At 37.3% G+C, this 22,662-nt stretch overlaps 1 protein-coding gene and 1 pseudogene across 3 annotated transcripts in view; one reads left to right on the top strand and one right to left on the bottom strand.

Annotated features, from left to right (window-relative positions):
* MAGI3 (membrane associated guanylate kinase, WW and PDZ domain containing 3) overlaps window positions 1–22,662 on the top strand; it is a 298,648-nt gene that overhangs the window by 23,451 nt on the left and 252,535 nt on the right. The gene's annotated exons all lie outside the window — the stretch shown is intronic.
* Window positions 7,235–8,301, bottom strand: LOC104652266 (farnesyl pyrophosphate synthase pseudogene; annotated as a pseudogene).

Genomic DNA, 22,662 nt, shown 5'->3' with positions numbered 1-22,662 from the left:
TGAATTAAGAAAGTATATGTTGATGGGGTATGGTTATAATAAAATAGTAAGAGTAATACTAGCATATACATTGTTTCTAATATAATATTAAGTAACTTGAATCACCTTTAACTGTCATTGAATTAGCAATTAGTAATTGATTTTTAAAAACTTTAATTTTAAAATTTTATATATTTATTTGTCTCACTTCTCCATTGTTCTTATAGACCTTTTTAAAAGTGTCAGATTTATTGGGGTATAATTTACATACAATAAAATTAATCTATTTTAGACATATAGTTCTTTTAGTTTTGGTGAATAATAGAGTTAATTCAATCACTATCACAATCAAAATACAGATTTTAAAAATGCCCCATAAAATTCCCTGGTTCTTTTGAGAATGCAGTTTTACCTTGTAAAGTATTTCATTGAAATAAAAGTTTTTAGTTTTAAACGATCAAGTTATTACAGAAGTGGATTTTGGAGTATAGCCAGGTCTTACATTGGGGACCACATTTATTGATTTCTGATAGATTAATTTATTTTTTAAGAGACAGGGTCTTTCTTTGTCACTCAGGCTGGAGTGCAGTGGTGAGATGATAGCTTACTGCAGTCTTGAACTCCTGGGCTCATGATAACTTAATTTGAATATTGTTTTTAACTGTGCAATTTAAGAATGGGACTTAATGTAAATGTGTACTTTCACTTTCTTACTTCCTGCTCCCATATCCTTTTTTTCATTTAATTTTTTTCCTAAAATCAGTTTCTTCTCATGATCTCTGTGTTGGACTGTGTATTCCTTCTATGGGCTTTTCTTCCCTCATTCATGGCACTTACCACATTATTATAACTGATAATTACCTGTCTGCTCTGTTAGTCTGTCTCACTGAGGTGGTTCATTGTCTTGCTTCTAACTCAGTGATTGGCATAGTAGGTAATAAATATTTTCTTAATGTGTTTTTCTTGTCATTTGGACTCAAATACTTTAGAATAATATTAGACTCTTTAAACCCTCCTCCTGAAAGAAAACCTGATTACCAAGTTTTATCAATTTTTCTGTCTTTATAAGATTTTTTATATCCTCATCCATTCATTTTTTATTTTGATATTCACTTCCTTGTCTGGGCTTTTCCCACCTAAGACCAGGGGTTTTTTGTTTCAATCTTTTGTTTTTCTTTTTTACCATGTATACTACTGCTAATTCAGTTTTGTGTAAATTGTTCTCTTATCCAGAAAGCTCAGTGGGATCTGTGTTGTTTACGACAGAAAATGTAAACTTATGTGTCTAGCATTCAAGACCTTTATCATTTATTTAAAAGGTTTGAGTGTCTGATAACATCAAATGCACTGTGATGGGTGATTTGTTAGGCTGTGTAATTTGTCCCCAACACACTTTTCCTGTTACCTTTTTCTACTTCCCTACTTAAAATTCTCCACAATGTCTAATTTGGTTGCTTACTTTTCTATGAATACGCTTTTTTGCTTTCTGGCTGTTAATTGTGCTATTTCACTAATCTGGTATGTTCTTCTTTTCCATTTCTTTCTGAGTCTTATTCAAATCAAGTCCCACCTTCAACATCTTTGACCATTTTAATCAATAGAGCACTTTCTTCTGACCTCGTTTAGGAGATTTTACTATCATTGCTATTCATTTGTTAATTGCCTTGTATTATTTTTGTTTCTCTCTATTTATAAATATGCTTTATAATATAGGCATTTATTATGCCTTTAACATAGGGCTTGTGCCTGTGGTCCTCAATAAATATATATTTGATTAGAGCATTTGGACACCAGTTTGCACTGATGTATAGAAACTTAATGAGAATATTATGGTGATTCACTTTATATCTAATAAAATTCCGAAATATAATGGCTAGTACACTAAACTTCAGCATCTATGAACAGAAGTATTATAGAACAACTGTCAAGATTTTAAAGTGAATTTTACAGGAACAATATGTATTACAGGGCATTTGTTAAACACTTATTTTTTAAATAGATCATTATTTTGCTGGAAGAAATTAATGTTGGCAGATAAAGCTATTACATAACGAAATATTTTGTAAAAACATTTGGCTTGACTAATGCAGTACTTGTTTAATTGATCTTTGGTTTTTATAATAAATTCTACAGTTTTTACATGATAAGTAAAAGTAAATGTAGAGTTTAGGGAACCCATTTTTAGGAAATTTAAATCATACACATAATACAGTAATTTTCTACTTTTATCTTCAATTTCCACAGTAGCTTTATTAAGGAGTCATATCACTGACAGTCTCAATTGAGAAGTCATTTATCTAGTCTAAGTTCTGTACTCTTACAGATGGGAAAAACCTGGGGACTCTACAGGTTAACATATTTTTATTAGTCAGTTTGGGAGGAATAGGGAATAAGGCCTTTTTGTCTTTTAGAGATCAGAAGTGTTGAGAGTTCTGAACAGTTGTTTCATTTCAACTTAATAATATGCTTGGTAAGGGTAGGTAAATCAAATGGATAGGGCTTTAGGCATCATTGTTGTAGAAAAAGCTTTAGAGGCTATTTTGTGCCTGGGATATAGAGTGCAGAGTTAGGAGGAACGGAAAGCGTGGGGATTTAGAAAAAAGAAAAATTGGGAATATCCCAAGGGCAAGACCTGTGTTTTTGGAGTGATTGAAGACATCTTTTGCTTTTTGGTTTGAAAAAAGAATGGTTAGTTTCCATTACTGCTGTAACAGATTCCTACAAATTTAGTGTCATAAAAGAACATAGATTTGTTATCTTAAGTTCTGGAGGTCAGAGGTCTAAGTGGGTATGGAGGGCTCCATTCCTTCTGGGGGTGCTAGGGAAGAATTCATTTTCTCGCCTTTTTTAGTTTTTAGAGCCTGCCTGCATTCCTTGGCTCATGGCCCCTTCTTCCATCTTCAGAGCATATAAATCTAGCCTCTACTTTCATTGTCACATGTCCTTCTCTCACTTTGACCCTCCTACTACCCTCTTACAAGGATCTTTGTGATTATATTGAGCGCACAGGGCTAATCCAGGCTAAGCCCCTACCTGAAGACCCTTAATTTAATCACACCCACAACGTCCCTTTTGTCATAGAATGTACAGATTCTGGGGATTAGGATGTGGACGTCTTTAGGGGGATATTATTCAGCCTATCACAATGATTATGAGAGACTTGATAAGCATCTTCAAATATTTGAAGGAAGGGCTGACGTGCGAAAGATGGAAGAAGTGTTAGTCTTTTTTTCTGTGCGGTCCAAAGGGATAGAATTAGAATTTGTGGGTAGAAATTACAGAGACAGATTTGTACGCGATTTAAGAGAGAGTGGGCGGTCTCAGCAGCAGTATGTCCTGGACACTGGCAGTGTCGAACAGAGGATGAACAACCTCTTCTTAGAATTGTTGTAGATAGGATCTATAAACATTGGCAGATCTGCCCTTGCCAACCCTGAGATCAAGCGATTCTTTCTGCATGGCTCCGTGCTGTTATAATTTAGATATGAAACATAATCCCTGCCTTAAGTAATTCAACTTCTACTCCATTAGTTGCTGTATTGCTTTATTGTCCCCCATTCAGTACTGCAGTAAACATAAGGCCTAAAAGAAAGATTGAAAACAAGGGCTGTAGATTTAGGAACCTACTGCTAAGACAATGACCTACTTTTGTTTGGTGAAGTTCTTGTGGGTTAAATATATTTTCACTTGTTTTGAATGACTCATTCTTCCATTCAGGTGAAAAATACTCACACTTTTTAACAATTCGAATGGATGGCATTCCTAAAAAGCTATGTGGAAAGGAGTTTGATTATTTAATCTTATATTTTTCCAAATAGGAGAAACTTGCTTTTTTTAAATTTAGTAGACCTATCTGTTCATCTATGTTGAATATTTAATGGTTTTGATTGTAACCAACCAATTTGAGCCAATTTCAGTAGTTTCAATTGAGAGATGTAGTCCTTGCTAGTAGTTCACTTTCAGATAGACTCAAAAAGCTTTTCTGTATCTCAGGGAATCCAAGTCAGATGTCTGTACATGGTGGGTAATGGTTTTTATAAGCTGGTAGTCAATGAATATTGCATTGGGAGAGCTGAAAAAATTTATGTACTTTCAGACATCTCATAATGTATTGTGTAGCAAATTTGTTTTCTCCATACCTTTTTAATAACCTTATAGATAAACACTTTTTTTTTTTGAGTGGGCTACTGTATTTTTTTCTTGAGAGGTATTTTTGCTGAAACAGAGTGAAATTGAACATATTTGCTAACCAGTCTGGTATCATGCAGCATCATGGCATTTACCTTTTTTCCCTCAGGCTGTTGTGCCTCATGTTTTCTATTTAAGTATGACTTAATAATGATACACAAAAAATTTCCATGGTTTCTCTAGCTTCTTCCTTATACTCCAATCCTGTCCCAGATGGTAAATATGCTTAAGGGTCCTCTTTGATAAATCCAGTGTCAAGTTAAAAATTCTGTACTATTCATTTGACGGTGAAAAGAGATAGTCCCATTTGAGGGTGTGACCAGAGTATAAATCATTAAGTAATAGTATCAGAAAGGGCTTTGACAAGTTGTCTTATCTAACCCTCTGCTTTAAAGAGGCAAATGACCTAATTCGTTAGTTTCCTAAACATGCAGACTCTAAACCAAGGTTTCAGAAAATCCAGGCTTTAGAACCTTCAAGAACCCTCTGAAGCTGCATGCAGAATTTCTGTGATTGTGTCTTTTTATGAGATGAGGGTCCATCAAGTTTTATTTATTCATTCATGAATTCATTCATGAATTCCCTCCCTTTCTCCAGTACTTTAATAAATGTTATGTGAAGCTTGTACCAGGTATTTGGGCCATACCCTTAATATATGATTCCTAATAAACTTGACCTTTCTTTTTATCGACAACCTATAGGAAGTAGCCAATCTTAAAACAAGGAACCAGATGTGAGGGACTATGGCTCTGTAATTCTGTTTGCTTTGAGATGTATTTCTGGACTGCTCTTGGATTCTTTTTATACTCTATTGTCTGAAACCACCTTGATTTTTTTTTTTTTTTTTTTAAATCTATATGTGTTTGGATTTGGCTTTGCTTACTGATTGTCTGATGTGGAATTTGGTGATGTGGATGCTGGATTGAGTGCTTAGAATTCGTGTTGTTTCTGGAGTTTTATCTCTCATCATTAGTGTGAATTGTCTTTAAAGCTGTATATGAAACATGCCCTGCCCATGTCTCTCTCTTTACCTTTTTACTGACTGTAAGGGAGGAAGCTTAGATAGCAATTCTTGTTTCTTATTTAATTGGAATTTTTATTGAGATAATTAAATTCACATGTAGTTATAAGAAATAATAGCGATCTTGTGTACCTTTCCCTTAGTTTGCACCAATGGTGACATCTTATAAAACTATAGTATAATATCACAGTCAGCATGTTGACATTGATACCACCAACAGATTTCTCTAGTTTTAGTTCTACTCATTTATACATGTGTATATGTAATAGCTTCCTTAGGGTGTTGCTTCACCCTAAGGTGAAGAAACACCTGTGGCCGGCAGCACCTCTACTTGAGTTTTGTTTGCACCTGCTGAGCTCGTTCTGCCCACTCGGCCTGGCAGGCTGTGCTTGGCTCACGATACCTGCCCATATCCCATGCCTGCAAGGGTGAGCGAGTACAGAGTGGTGAGGGGCGTGTGAGTGAACGAGTGTGGGGTCTGGCCTCTGCACACAAGACAGGCATGACAGCTGCTGTGGTTGGGGGAACAGGCAGCTCCATGCAAGGGTGCATCTGTACCTGACATACTGCAAGCGGCTTCTGGTACAGGCACCAGTATTTGGATAAGGGAATGTGGTGGTGGCACCTGAAAGCTGGGAGACACCAGGAACAGCAGAACCCCATTGCCCGCAGTGCAGCAAGTTGGGGAGGCTGTTTCAGGGAGGCATGTCTTGGCCCATTTGTGTTAATAGCTCTTTCAGTCTCACTGCCTGGCTCCGGCTTGCACCTCCTGGGCTGGCCCAGCTCCACTGCTGCTTCCCATTGCATGTGGGGCTACTTGGCACTGGTGGAGGGCAGGAGGGCTGTAGTGTTACAGAAGCTCTGGCTTGGGGAAATCCCCAGGTCTGGTCCCCAAGAAGGGTTGCTACCCTTCAGTCCTGCAGTCTGAGAGTGTGTTACTGCCCACAGCTTGGTGAGACGGCCAGGAATGTGTTACAACCCCTTTAACTTCTGTCGTTTAGTGGGTCCTGAGTTCTTGTTCCACATCCAGGAAGAATGAGATTAAGTGGACAACTGTAGGATGAGCAAGGCAGAGAGGAGCTTTACTGAACAACAAAACAGTTCTAAGTGAAGAAGAGACTCAAAGTGGTTCTTATCTGTAGGCAGATTGTCCTGGCAAGTATCCAAGTCTGACTGAGTCTCGGGGGATTTTATAGGCACAGAAGGGAGGAAGTGTGTGCTGATTGGTCCTTGAGTGAGCCAGGGAAAATCACCCTCCCATTGGCCAAAAGACATCAAGGAAGTTCTCACTCCTAGTTCTGGGCTCCACCTGGTACTGGCAGCTGGACCTCCAGGCTTCAGGCCTTCCCTTGCTTGAAGGTGTGGTTTCACCAGGTACCGTCCCTTTCCCACCTGGGAACCTGTCTACCGCCTGCTGCCATCAGCATGCAGCCGACAGCACCCAGGCTGTCCACAAGGGGGTAGGGCGAAGGCTCCCTCCCATGCTTGTCAGCACCCAAAGTTTCAGCTTCAGAAGAAGTTTCTGGAGGGGGCTGAGGTGGCGGGTGGGGGCTGGTAGGTCAGCGCCCCCACAAGCGCCTGCACACCAGGCCTGGTCGCGACAGCACCTGGGCTCAGTTATCAGGACACGTCCACAACTTTGCTCCATTGCCGAGTGAGCAGGGAGAGGCCAGGGAGCAGATGCAGGCACTTCTGAGCCTGCAGGGGTAGGGGGCTTCCTGCCCCCAGAGAGCGCAGGGATACCCGGTCTGGAGGTGCTGCTGTGGGTGGCTGCACCTGCACCGGGGAGTGTGGGGCTCCCATTCTGCCAACTCAGAAGGGCCTGGGGCTTCTGCTGCGATGCCTGTTCCCAGCCCCTGCTAGCTCTAAGGAATGTGCAGCTCCAGCTGTGTCTCCCCTGCTGCAGCTGACATCCTCTAAGTGACCACTCCACATGGGCTGACATCATATGTATATTTAGTTCTAAATAATGTTTTTTGTTTGTTTGTTTTTTACACAATAATTTATTTATTGAGAGCCTCCTCTCTCCACCTCTCAGTCTCTAGGTCACTTTTTCTGCTTGTAGATTCTATGCGTAAGCCCCAGAAATTATAGCTGGAGGCAGGGGCGCTGCATATTGTTCAATAAGACCCATAATGTGGCTGTAATTGTCTTCCTCGTACTGTGAGAACATGGCGGGCAGATCCAGCTCCTCATGTAATGCCTTTACCTGGGCCACCTTCTCAGCTTCCTTCTGCCCGTAATTTTCCCTGAGGATCTGGTACTGTTCCAGAGTGGCCCGTTGCAGACACTGGACCACCAGCCAGCTGCATTTGTTGTCCTGGATGTCAGTGCCAACTTTGCCAGTCACACTGGGGTCCCCAGAGAGGTCAAGGTAATCATCCTGAATCTGAAAGAACTCTCACGTCTCCAGCAAGATCTTGGCATTGGCATGCTCCTTGCCATCAATTCCTGCCATGTACATGGCTGCAGCTACAGGAACGTAGAAGGAATAGAAAGCTGTCTGGTACTTGACAATAGATTTGCACCTCTTTTCAGTGGATCCACATTGCCCTGGGGGCCTGTGATGAGGTCCAGGGTCTGCTCAATCTCAGTCTGATAGGAACTCTGCAGGAAGAGCTCGATCAGGTTCAGGTAATGTGGCTGCTCCCGGCAGTAGAGCTCCAGCAGGTGGTAGATACATGCTTCTGGAAGGATAACATTATTGATGGCATCCAAACCCACACCTGGCTTCTGATATCAGCAGATCTGTCCCCAGCAGGTGAGGGATGAATCCATGATGTCATCTGTCACCAGGAAGAAAGCCTGCAGTAGTTTCACACACCAGCCCACAGTCAGGGCCGGCTGGAGACTATCAGCATCCTGTTTCCTTGGCTCCATCAGCTCCCGGAACGCTACTGGCACCGTCAAACCCCGGTGATACTTGCCTCCAATGGCATTGTACTCCAGGACGTCCGTGAGGTGGGCAATAGCATCTCCTGTCTCTGGGTGTCCCATCTCATCCTCAGTCAGCACCCTAACGATCTAAGAGAAGTGCTGAACGAAATCTTGCTTTTTTGGGGGGCATAAACATCTAATTTCTGGTCTCCATTCATTCTGAGGGAGGAGCAAAGGGCTCTGTTCCTGGATGCGGGTTCCAGCTCCTATACAATGTTACCATTTTTGTAGGTTTGTGTATCTAGCACCAGAGACAAGATACAGAACAGTTCCATCACTGAAAGTATCCTTCTTATTAGTGCTTTTAGAACCACACCCACCTCTTTGTCACCTCTCCTTCTTCCTACTCCCAGCAACCACTAATCTGTTCTCTGTTTCTATAATTTTGTCATTTCAAAACTGTTACCTAAATGGAATTATGGTGAGACATAACCTTTTGAGAATTATATAATCTTGAGATTCATCCAAGTTGTTGCATGTAGCAACTGTAGCAATTTTTCATTGCTGAGTAGTATTTTTGTGTAACCATTCACTTGTTGAAAGACATAGACTGATTCCAGTTTTTGGCTATTACAAGTAAAGCTGATATGAGCATTCTTTTGCAGGTTTTAATGTGACCATAAATGAAAAGGTAATATTGGCTCATGAGCTGGGAAATGTTCCCTCCTTTTCTATTTTCTAGAAGAGATTAGCAAATTATATAAAACTGGGGCTGGGCACAGTGATTCATGCCTGTAATCCCAGCACTTTGCGGGACCCGAGGCGAGTGGTTCACCTGAGGTCAGGAGTTTTGAGACCAGCCTGACCAACATGGTGAAACCCCATTTCTACTAAAAATACACAAAAAAATTAGCTGGGTGTAGTGGCAGATGCCTGTAGTAATCCCAGCTACTTGGGAGGCTGAGGCAGGAGAATTCGCTTGAGCCTGGGAGGCGGAGGTTTCAGTGAGCCGAAATCATGCCATTGCACTCCAGCCTGGGCAACAAGAGCGAAACTCCGTCTCAAAACAAACAAACAAAAAACTGGCATTAATTTTTGTTTACATATTTGATAAAATTATCCAGTAGAATTAGTTTAGGCCTGGAGATTTCTTTTTTCAAAGCTTTTAAGTTACAAATTCAATTTTAAAAATGTTTATAGGACTGTTCAGATTGTCTTCATCTTAGTGGAGTGGTTTTTGTTCATTTCTTCAAAATTGTTGAATTTATGAGTATAAAATTGTTGATAATATTCCCGTATTAACCTTTAAATGGCTGCAGAATCAGTAGTAATAGACCCTGTTTCATTTCTGATGTTGATAATTTGTATTTTCTCTATTTTTGCTAATCTTCCTATATAGAGGTTACTAAATTTTAATGTTTTTTTAAAAACTTCCAGAGAACCAGTTTTTTAAATTGATTTTTTTATTTCCAGTATCATTAATTTTGCTTTTATCTTTATTTTCTTTCTTCCATTTGTTTTACATTTATTTAGCTCTTCTTTTTCTAGTTTCTTGAGGTAATAACTTAGATTATTGATGTGAGACATCTTCTTGTTTCTACTATACATTTTTAGTGCTATAAATTTTCCTGTTGGCACTACTTTAGCTACATTTCACATATTTTGATTTTATATTTTCATTTTCATTCAGTTCTATGTATTTTTAAAAGTTCCTTTGAGACTTCCTCTTTGTCATATGGATTATTTGCAAGTATGTTGATTAATTTTCTTATGTTTAGAGATTATCCTCTTTTCTTTCTGTCATTGACTTTTAGTTGGATTCCGTTATGGTCAGAGAACACAATATATGATTTCAATTTTTAAAAATTTGCTGAGGTTTGGTTTTGGGCCCAAGATAACAGCCTTTCTTCGTGAATTTTCCACTAGTGTTTAAAAAAAGGTATATTCTGCTGTTGTTGGGTGGGGTGTTCTATTTATGTCAGTTAAATTGTTTGCTAATTTTGCAGTTCAAAATAAACTTGCTGATTTTTCTTCTAGTAGTTTTATTAGTTGATGAGTGGAACATGCTGAAGTCCCAACTATAATCGTAGACTTGTCTGTGTCTCCTTTCAAGTCTGTCAGGTTTTACTTCATGTTTTTTGAGGCTCTATTATTTGGTACATACACATCATTTAGAATTATTATGTTTTCCTAGTAGATTGACCGTTTTATCACTGTGTAATATTCTTGTTTGTCTCTCATAATTTTCTTTACTCTGAAATCTACTTTAGCAGATGTTGATATAGCTACCTCTGCTTTTTAAAATGTTTACATAATATAATTTTTTTATCCTTTTACTTTTAGCTTACTTAATGTTGAATTTGGACCAAGTTCTTTCAGACCACGTATAATTTGGTCATCTGTTTTGCATGCATGCTGCCAATTTTAGTCTTTTGATGAGTGTGTTTAGACCATTTATATTTAAGGTAATTATTAATATGTTAGAGCTTAACTCTGCCCTTTTATTTCTCTCTCTCTCTCTCTCTATATATATATATATGTGTGTGTGTATATATATATATATATATATATATATATATATGATCATCATATATATGTCTCTCTCCCCCTCTCTCTTTATATATTTGTGTATGTATACATATATTACTTGTTACAGACAGTCATCCTGTTTAAGTTTAGCATGAAATCCTACTGCATTTTGTGGGCTGTGATTTTAATGTCCCAGAGCCTTTGTAACGTTATTTTGATCTATGAAGTTTATCTGATAACCACTGGGGTCTCATGGGTCTCTATTGGTATTGCCACAGGAGACAGAAGGGCTTTCCCAGGCTGGGCCACCTCATGTTTCTGGGCGAAGAGCTAGTTTCAGGCCTTTGAGGCCAGAGATGCGTGTCAGTGTCATCTGGCCCTCTACCCCAGTCTCCTTTTGTGGGACAAGAGAATCTCAGGTCTTGTGGGAAAAGGAGATTGCTTTCCCTGGCTGCTGCTTATTAGCAAGCTTCCTAGTCATATACCCTCTTGATTTTGATTTGTCAGGTTTACCTGGTGTTGTTGAAAGTATTGCTGTTCAATCCTGGGGAGGAATGACCCTACCTGGACTGCCTTCTCTGTCAAATTGGTGGTCGGGTCTTACTGAGACTGGCTATCTTTCTTCTGTAGAGTTGAGGACACATACAGTTCTGAAATCCCAAACCAGTTTGCTGTCCTCTTACTACCCGACCTTCCAAAGTTTTCTTTTGGCTGTCTCTTGCATTATTTCTTGGGTTTATTAATTTTAATTTGAGGGTAACTTTTCCCAACACTACCTTTTTTTTTTTTCCTGAGGATAACTCACTTCTTATATACTGACACAGTGACCATGTGTGGCCATGTAAAGGTTGAATTTATGTACATTATCTTCAGCAACAAGAAATAATATGTATATAAGTGTTTTAAAAATGAAGCAAAATTGGCTAATGAAAATTTTGTTTCAAGCAACTAAACTTTAGTTACTTGAACTTTTTCTTAAGTTGGGACATGTTAACGGGAAAACAATAGTCAAATGTTGAGACATTAAAGCATGTACAATGAATGTGTTCTCTCTCTCTCTCTCTCTGTGTGTGTGTGTGTGTGTGTGTGTGTGTGTGTGTGTGTGTGTGTGTCTGTCTGTCTGTCCATTCCTTATATTTTCCCTTTTTTGTGCTTTCTCTGTTCTAATGGCTTTTTTCCCCACTCTGACTTGCCTTTTCACTGTCTTAATGGTATTCTTTAATGAAGAGAAGTTCTTAATTATAGTGTAGTCTAACTTATTAATTGTTAAAAATGATTAATACTTTCTGAATTCTGCTTAGAAATATTTGCAGAGCCCAAGGTAATGAAGGTACTCTTTGTTTTCTTCTAACAGCTCTATTGCTTTAACTTTCACGTTTAGATACACAGTGTATCTGGAATTGACTTTTATTTATTATGTGAGGACTCAAGATTCATTTTTTTCCCCATATGAATTTTTAGTTCATTCAGCTCTATTTATTTAAAAGACATCCTTTCCCTACCACATTTGTAGTATCGGCTTTCTTATAAATCAGCTCTCTGTGTGTGGCGCTCTTTCTGGACTCACTATACCAGTGGCAACTGGTCCAACTCTTTCTAGACCACTATATTGTCCAGTAGCAATACAATGCAAGCCACAATTATGAGCTGTATGTGCAACTTTAAATTTTCTAGTAGCCATATCTTAAAAAGTAAAAATAAATTTATGAATTTTAATAGCATGTTTTATTGAATACTACATGTGAAAATATTAACATGTAATCAATAGGAAATTATTAATGAGATACTTTACATTTTTTGGTACTATGTCTTTGAAATTGGCCATAAATTTAACGTGTGGCACATCTCAAGTTAGACTCAAAATTTTCATCAGAAATACTTGATCTGTATTTAGGTTTCATACAATTCACAGTTGAATAAGTAGGTTCACATACCAAAGTTTGTCCAAATCATACTTCAGAGTTTTCCAATAACTGGATCACTTATCAGTTATTATATTTAAATTAATAAAAAATTTAAAAATTACAACTAGAGTTCTTGATTTACACTAGCTACATTTTAGGTACTCAGCAGTCACATGTGTCTTGTGACTATTGTATTGGATAGTGCAACTCTATTCTATTCTACTGTCAGTTTTTACTCTAGAATATATTTTGGTAATTACTGTCACTTTATAATAAATCAGAGTGGTAGTATAAGTCCTCCAACTTGTTTTTGGCTATTGCCTTGGCTATTACTAATCCTTTAAGTTTTCATATAAATTTTAGAATCACCTTGTTAACATCTATTAGCATTTTTTTCTCACAGTTTACTGTTTATATTGTTAGCTGCATACATGACAAGAAATCCAAAGTGATATTGAGCTATTGTTATGGGTGGAGGGTGCCCAGGCTCTTGGCATTTTGAACAAAGAATTGGACAAAAAGCACAACAACAATAGCATATATTTATTGAAATGAAAGTACACTCCACAGAGTGGTAGTGGGCTCCAGCAGGTGGCTCAAGAGCCCCTGTTACGTAATTTTCTAGGGTTTAAATACCCTCTAGAGGTTTGCCGTTGGCTACTTGGTTTACACCCAATGTAAATGAAATAGTGGCTCACAATCAGTCTGATTGGTTGCAGAAAGTCACCAGACAGAGGCTGAAGTGAAGTTACAAAGCTACCCTCCTATGCAAATGAAGACTTGGCCTGTGACCAGTCCGACTGGTTGCAGGAAAAGACCAAACAGAGGTACTATCATTTTTCATCTGTAACTGCAGAAAAAGTAGGGGCATTGCAAAGGGAGTAGCCTCTGATCCCTTTGTTACTTGGATGTTGAGAGATGGGGTTTTCCTTTTAATTCAGTTTTAGGAAGTCAGCATGAATTGGCCTTATTCCTTGCCTCCAGACCCTCTTCTCCTGCCTCACCATGAATGCTGGATAATAGTTGACTTGATTCCTAACTAAACAACTGGTTCCAAAACACTAGCCTTAGTGTTCCTGCCATTCTTTTATCTGCACCTCTTTAAATAAACTTTTCCAGGTCATTCTGAGTATCAGTTATTTGGGCCACAAATGCAAACCATAGGACAGAATTTTTTTTTTTTTTTTTTTGAGACGGAGTTTCGCTCTTGTTACCCAGGCTGGAGTGCCATGGCGCGATCTCGGCTCACCACAACCTCCACCTCCTGGGTTCAGGCAATTCTCCTGCCTCAGCCTCCTGAGTAGCTGGGATTACAGGCACGCGCCACCATTCCCAGCTAATTTTTTGTATTTTTAGTAGAGACAGGGTTTCACCATGTTGACCAGGATGGTCTTGATCTCTTGACCTCGTGATCCACCCGCCTCGGCCTCCCAAAGTGCTGGGATTACAGGCTTGAGCCACCGTGCCCGGCTCAGAATTTTAACATATAATATAGAATAAAGGAAAAAAAAAGTAAATAAATACATTTCTTTTTTTCTTCTTATTTTATCAGGGAGTGGAGTCTGTGAAGGTATTAGGACCAGAGAATAGATTGGAATTGCTGCTGATTTTGGAAATTACATACTGCTCTGTCATTTCTAGTACTTAGAACAGGGTCTGGCACACACTAGGTATTCAGATCTTTGGCTAAATAGAAGCATTACTCTATTACTCTGTTACTGCAAACTGAGACTTTTTGGCTGAAAGTCTGAGTAATTTTTTTTTCTTTTTTAGACAGGGTCTTACTCTGTCACTCAGGCAGGAGTACAGTGGTGTGATCTTGGCTCATTGCAACCTCCACCTCCTGGGTCCAAGCGATTCTCCTGCCTCAGCCTCCCGAGTAGCTGGGATTACAGGCACTCACCACCATGCCCGGCTAAATTTTGTATTTTTAGTAGAGATGGGGTTTCTCCATGTTGGTCAGACTGGTATCGAACTCCTGACCTTGTGAACTGTCCACTTTGGCCTCCCAAAGTTCTGGGATTACAGGTGTGAGCCACCGCTCCCGGCCATGTCTGAGTAATATTGTACAGAGTAATATATGGCATTTGGCTTTGTGACTTATTTTAGAATATGAAAAGCGGTATTTGGGGACATAATTACAATAGAATTGCTATATAATTTGGTATAACTCATGATGCCTGATATATGACTAGAAAGTGAATTGTTCTAATTTAAACAGAATACTATTGAAGTAAATTATCTTATGTTTTTAAAGTAGTTCTCAAATCGAATTCATGCTAGATGAATTATCTGGCTGATTGTTCTAATAGAAATATCGCTACATTGGCTGGGTGCAGTGGCTCACACTTGTAATCTCAGCACTTTGGGAGGCTGAGGTGGGTGGATCACAAGGTCAAGAGATTGAGACGATCCTGGCCACCATGGTGAAACCTTGTCTCTACTAAAAATACAAAAATTAGCTGGGCATAGTGGCATGTGCCTGTGGTCCCAGCTACTTGGGAGGCTGAGGCGGAAGAATCGCTTGAACCCAGGAGGCAGAGGTTGCGGCGAGCCGAGACTGTATCACTGCACTCCAGCCTGGCGACAGAGCAAGACTCTGTCTCCAAAAAGAAAAGAAAAGAAAAGAAAAATCTCTACATTTAAATGTCTTTGATTTCTCCATCACCAAAATGAACTGACTTATTAAATTCTTATGTTCAAAAAAATTTTCATGTTGGAAAGTATCCTAAAGTAACATCTATAACAGTTCTTTTAAACTAGGACATGTTTAAAGCTTCATATGACTTATGGCATTAGGTTGAACAGTCAAGAAAGCATTAATGGGATTTCTTTTTCTGATAATAGGGCTCACTAAATCAGTTATAAAACATTGAAAACATATTTGATTAAAAAAAAGTCATGACAACAAAGGGTCATTTTAAGTGAATTAGATAAGTCTACAAATGGAATGAGCAGACCAGCGGAATGAGAGAGCTTTGAAGCCACTGGATAACATGGGGACATACACAGACCCAGGTAACTTGGAACCTTGGAGTAAAAAGGGGCTGGGGCCTAAGATACAGGCTTCCACAGTTTGGGGAGCCAGATTGGAGACTAGAGACTACGAAAAAGGTGAGCAAGTGTAAAGAAAAAAATAGCATTTACCCTGCAGAAGTAGGCAAAGAAAATTTTGTCTTTGGTTTTGGCACAGAGGAAAACAGTAAGAAAAAGTCTTTTCTGAGAATTTGTGGCCACTCACTCACCTTCGTAGGCATTTGGGGTTTAAATTAATACTGTTGGCACAATCTGAGAGAGCCTAAACTGAGAATTACAATTTAATGTGGACTGGGACCTTAATGTGGCAGGTGCCTGGCAGAACCAATCTAATATTCTACCTGGAAGAAAATATTTTCAAACATGTTGCAGAGAATTGCCACAGAGGTATATAAAATAGGAGCGCAGAATCAGAAACTACTGTCATGAAAAAATACCAGGAATCAGAATCAGTAAAAACAGTATACCAAACAATGAAACCCCAAATACTTCATTATTAGAATATTATTAAATGAGTATTTTAATATTGTTTAAAGAAACAAAAGAAAAAGTTGCAAATATGAATAAGGAACAAAATGACTATCAAATTGACCAGGTACTTTTGAAAGTAAACCAAACTGAAAATGTAGAAATGCAAAATAAAAAAAAACAAACAAAAATCAATGGAAAGGTTAAATAGCAGATTAGACACTGAAGAAGAGAAAATTTACTGGAAGGCAGGTCTGAAGCGATTATACAGAAAGCAGCTCAGAGACAAAGGCATGGAAATCATGATTTAAAATATAAGAGGTACAGGTAATACATTTCAGAAAATGACAGAGAGGAAGAATGGGGAGAAGACAATAAAGTGATCAGTGGCTGAAATTTATTTGAAGAAAGATTGAAATCTTCACATTTTGGAACCCCAACAAATAAGTACAAGGAAATCAATGCCTGGGAACATGGACTTAATGCAGAAATGCAGAACAGCAAAGGCAAAGATCTTAAAATAGGAACCTGAAAACACTGTAATAATTAAAGTGCTGAGAGAAAACAATGGCCAATGTAGAATTATATTCTAGTGAAGCAGTCTTTCAAACATGAAGGTGAAATGTAGTTTCAAGATAAATAAAAGCAGGGTGTTCACCATCATAAGACACCACCCCTCCAAATAACTTTGGAGGATTTTTTTTCTATTCTTGGAAGATGTGAGATAAGAAGGAATACAGCTAAATAAAATGGTAAGTATGGGAGAAAATCTAAACATACAATGATAATGCGAAAAAAAAAAGTCTAATTGTGGAGTTTAAAAAAACCCTAATAATATCAGGGTAGTACTAAAATAGTGTACTACCATTCAGTGTGAGTGGGATGGAGATAACTAGATTTAAAGCCTCTTAATGGCCTTGTGTTATTTGAGAAGAAGCCAAAAAATAGAATTCCAGTAAATATGAATTTAAAAAGTTAAAGCTTAACATCAAAAGAACGAAAACAGTAGAAACATCTTCTAGATGAAGAGAGGAAACATGAGATGAGAAACAAACTTTAATCAATTTAACAAAAGGCAAAAAAGAAAAAGAAAATGTGGGAAAAATAGTACAAAATATAGTAAAATGTTAGAAATAAATCTAAATCTAAATAATCGTAGCAAGTTTTAATGGACTCTATTTTTTGTTTTTTTTTTGAGACAAGAGTCTAGCCCTGTTGCCCAGGCTGGAGTGTAGTGTTGCAATCTCAACTCACTGCAAACTCCGCCTCCTGGGTTCATGCAATTCTCCTGTTTTAGCCTCCCAAGTGGCTGGGACTACAGGTGCTTGCCACCACACCCAACTAGGTTTTGTATTTTTAGTAGAGACAGGGTTTCACCATATTGGTCAGGCTTGTCTCAAACTCCTGACCTCAGGTGATCCACCCTCTTCGGCCTCCCAGAGTGCTGGGATTACAGGTGTGAGCCACTGAACTTGGTCAAGTCTATTCTTAAAAGACACAGGTCAGCCTGGAAAGATAAACAAGATTTGTCTGTATGAAGTTTAGAAGATACTACTTAAAAGATAAGGTCAGAAAAAGATTGAAAGTAAACCATGGAATAAATAGGGAAATACTAACCAAAATATTTTTTGTATAATGATGATAATTGTCATGTATTTTATGGCAAAATATTGGCTTCTGAGAGAGATATTACAGAAATAAAATTTCGATTTTACCAGAAAGCTGTAATTTTCAGTTTGTATAAACCTAATAGCCTAACTTCAAAGTATAAAGAAAAAAGCTGACAGAACTGTAAGAAAATGTTGACAAATTCATCATCAGAGTAGGAAATTTTAAGATTTCTCTTCAGTAATTTTTAGATTCAGCAGAGAAAAATAAGCAAGCATGTAGAATATGGAACTACATTATTAACAAGTTTGATTTAGTGAATGTATATAGAACCCTGTTCTTAATATTGGAAAATATAGCTTTCCCTCACTCCACCTGCCAAGTATGTATTGGACATTTGTGAAAACTGTGCTTTAGGCCAGGGTCTGCAAACCTTTTGTAAATGATCAGATCATAAATATTTTTTACTTTTTGGGTCACATGGTCTTTGTTGCAGATGTTGAGCTTTGCTTTTGGTGTGGAAAGCAATAATAGATAATACGCAAACACATTGCTGTGGCCTTATTCCAACAAAATTTTATTCAAAAATATGGGCCAGTGGCTGGATTTGGTCTGTGGGTCTTAGCCACTCTTGCTTAAGACTGTAAAAGTACCAACACATTTTCATATTATAGAGGCTACGTTATCTGACTAAGGATATCATAATGGAAATTTTAGAAGTAATTAAGTTTACAGAACGCAGCTAAAGCAGGGCTCAGAGGAATATTTATAGCCTTAAAGGAATATGTTAGAAAAGAAGAAAGCCTGAAAATTAGTGTACTAAATATGATATAAATTTTTAAAAAAGGAAATTGGAATAAATTCAAGCAAATGGATAAATTCAAGTAAAAGGAAATCAGGACAAGAGCAGAAGTTAATGAGATTAAACCTAGCAAATCCAAAGTTCTGTTTTTGTTTTTGTTTTTGTTTTAAGACTGTGAAATTGATAAGATTCTGACAATATAGACCAAGGAAAAAAATTGAAGGCATTAATAAAACAATATTGGGAAGAAAAAAATGGGTATACTAATGTTGCTACAGATTTTAAAGAGTTAAGAGAATTCTGTGTGAATCTTTTGCTCAAAATTTCAAAGTTTAGATGAAATGGGCAAATTATTACAAAAATGTAACATTCAAACTGGCTGGAGATGAAATTAAAAGTAACAAAGATCTAAATAAAGAAATTAAATCAGCAATCTGAGATCTTTCTAAAAGAAAACAACAGGCTTAGATAGTGTTTCAGATCTTAAAGGAATGTTATTTGAATGGTCTACAAATTCAGAGAGCTGAAACAACCAAAACCCATCCTATGAAATTAGTATATTCTGAATACTAAAACAAAATATGGACATTATGAACGAGAATAATTACTGGTCTCTTTCACTTATGAATATTCAGAATTTCCAAACAAATATTAGCAAACTAAAGCAATGATAAGAAAGATGAATCCAACTTGGACATTAAGTATTTTTATAACTAATCAGGAATGCAAGGGTGGTATAACAGCTCAACAGATATAGAAAAATCACTTAATAAAATCCCACCATGTTCACTCATGGTAAAAATCTTAGCAAACTTGTACGGTTTAGACCTATAATTTCAGCACTTTGGGAGGCTAAGGTAGGAGAGTTGCTTGAGGCCAGGAGTTTGAGACCAGCCTGGGCAATGGAGTGAGACTTCATCTCTACAAAAAATAAAAAACATTAGCCTGGCATGGTGGTGTATGCCTGTAGCCTTAGCTACTCAGGAGACTGAAACTGGAGGATTGCTTGAGCCCAGGAGTTCAAAGCTACAGTAAGCTATGTTCTTGCCACTGTACTACAGCCTGGGTGACAGATGAGACTTTGTCTCTGTTTTTGTTTTTTTTTAATCAACCAAACAAGGAAACTTTCTTAACCTGTTGAAATCCACCAAAAACCTATAGCAAGCCTGGTATTCAGTGATGGAATAGTAGAAGCATTCTTTTCTTAAAAAAAAAAAAAAAAAAAGAAAAACCAGAGATATAACAAAGATACTTGCCTTCACTGCTTCTATTTTATATTAGAAATTATGTAACTTATTTGAAGTTATTTAAAATATATTTTCAGCTGGAAATTGTAGCCAGTGAGATAAAAGGTATGAGAGTTGGAAAGGAGGAAACAAGGTGGCATTATTTGTAGATGATACTATTGTCTACATAGAAAAGTCCAAGGAGTCTACAGAAAAATCAATAGTTTAGCATAGTTGTTGGATATAAGGTAATGATTAAAAATAAATATTTAAGTAAACCTAAACCCAAAATCTATTTTTAAAAAGATAACATTTGTAATTTCACAAAAGGATATAGAGATAAGTATGAACAGACCTGTAATATCTTTTTTGAGAAGGAGATAAGATTTTATTGAGTGAAAATTAGACATCTTAAATGGAGAGAAAAAATATTTTCAGATAGGGTGACTGAATATCATAATTATGTCATGTCTTCACAAAATGATTTGTAAATTCATGCAATTTCATGCAAAATTCCTATGGTTATAAAAATGAAATTTGGAAACTTATTTTAAAATTTGCAGAAGACGTGTTATCCTGGAAAGGTGGAGAAGAACAAGTTAGGGGGCAAGCACTTCATCTACACTATGTAGTATTATATTACTGATGTCAATAATTTATAATTTTATAGAATGGTAGCTTCACAGAGATACATAAACAGACCAATGAAGCAGAATATAGGCATAGAAACAGACCTTTGTGGAAATGTAACGTATGTCAGAGTGGCGCACTGCACATTTGTGGAAAAAGAATAAACTATTCACTATAGAATTGCTGAGACAATTGGTTATCAATAAGCAATGATATATAAGAATGAAGTAGCCGGGCGTGGTGGCTCAAGCCTGTAATCCCAGCACTTTGGGAGGCCGAGGCGGGTGGATCACGAGGTCAAGAGATTGAAATGCCGTCAACATGATGAAATGCCGTCTCTACTAAAAATACAAAACATTAGCTGGGCATGGTGGCACGTGCCTGTAATCCCAGCTACTCAGGAGGCTGAGGCAGGAGAATTGCCTGAACCCAGGAGGCAGAGGTTGCAGTGAGCCGAGATCGCGCCATTGCACTCCAGCCTGGGTGACAAGAGCAAAACTCCGTCTCAAAAAAAAAAAAAAAAAAAAAAGAATGAAGTATATATGGGAAATAATTAAGTGGAATCTCTACCTCATACCCTATACAAAAATCAGTTTCTGACAAAGGCTTAATAAAAATAGCCAACACTTACATAGAGCATTTCATATTCTTGACCTTGTTCTAGCATTTTATATACATTTACTCTTTTTATCACATCAATTACCCAATTACCTTTATTTTTTAAAATAAGGAAACTGAGACAAGCAGAGAAAAGTCAAGTAATTTGCCTAGGGACACAGTAGCAGAGCCACATTTTAAAGGTAGTTTGGTTCCAATGTCCGTGCTCTTAACCACTATGCTGTACTCTTTCACTTAAATGTGCAGAACAAAACTAAAATTTTCAATATAAGGGCAATTGTTTATGACTATAGGATAGGGAAGGGTTTTTTTTGTTTGTTTTTTTTTTAGATTGGGTCTTGCTGTGTTGCCTAGACAGGATTCGAACTCCTTGCCTTCAAGTCGTCTTCCTGAGTAGCTGGGATTATAGGCTGTTTCTTTTTTTAAGGGAAGGATTTTATGTTTATCGTGAAGGCAAAACATAAATTTGGCTAATTTAAAGAGCTTCTGTTTATCAGGAGACATTGGAGAGGATATTTCTAATACTTATAATAAGACAGGATTGTACCCTGTAACTGAAAGTATAATTTCTACCATATTAAGAAGGTATAACTTTCTGTTGCTCCACATCCTCTTGCATGGTTGATATTTTAGACTTTAAAAATTTTTCTGCCAAGCATGGTGGTTCATGCCTGTAATCCTAGCACTTTGGGAGGCCAAGACAGGGGGATCACTTGAGGCCAGGAGTTCAAGACCAGCCTAGAGAACATAGTGAGACTCCATCTCTACAAATAATAATTAATAAACATAATTATGATCAATAATTATCAATATATAATTATTATTCTGATCCTGGTGACCATAAAATGGTATATGTATGGTTTTAACTTGCATCTCTTGACTTTTAATGAGGATAAGCATAATTTCCTATACTAATGGCCACTTGTGATATTCTCTTCAGTGAAGAACCTGTAGGAGATGGAACATGGGGCTGACAGTTGGCACTGTGTTGAGCTTGTGAGAGGTGATGTGATTCTACTTCAGATACTACTGAGTCTGTGCATTTTATAATACCAGAGATGGCAACTATGATCAGATCTCCTGCTCTGGCTGATTTTTTATTTCTAGGAGATTTTTCATTTGTTTATTTTCATTTAGATCTGTGCTCCTGAGTCTTTAAATAGAACACTATAAATTTGCTGGTGCAGTTCATAACATTTGAAAGGATTAACATTTGGTTTATTCTCTCTAAATCCATAGCTATTAGGAAATAACCTAAAACTTCAGGATTTACTTTGCAGAAATGATTTCCTTCTAATGTATGTTCTCTCAAAGGAATTCAGAATCCTGTTACGTAAGAGGCTATACAGCTTTAATCCCATTCATTGATATTTAGTGACCAGTTAAACTGCAAAAAAATTTTTTTTAATTTCCCTAATTTAAAAAGTAATAATATGTGAAAAAATTTGGAAAATACAAACTCATAGATGACAACAAAATATTTAGAGAGCTGTGACTTAACACTTGTGGTATATTATTTTGTTGTCTTTTTTTTTTTTTTTTAAACTTTTGTATACACAGTTGAGAATAACAGCCCTGTTTTAAAAGAAGAGCTTTAACTTCTTGTTATGCCCCGTAAAAACCCCACAGGTAATCATAATTATTTAGAAATTTAATCGCATAGAAGTTGAGTCACAATTTTTTATTTAATTTTATTACTTATGTATTTTCTTATTTTTATTCTTATTTCTTTTCTGGGTGTGATTTTTTTAAAAAGTTGTAGCCACTTTAAATTCT

This window comes from Saimiri boliviensis, chromosome 11, assembly GCF_048565385.1.
Source record: "Saimiri boliviensis isolate mSaiBol1 chromosome 11, mSaiBol1.pri, whole genome shotgun sequence".
Lineage (NCBI taxonomy): Eukaryota > Metazoa > Chordata > Mammalia > Primates > Cebidae > Saimiri > Saimiri boliviensis.
Note: the sequence above shows the minus strand (reverse complement) of the source record. Positions and strands in the feature narration are given on the sequence as shown.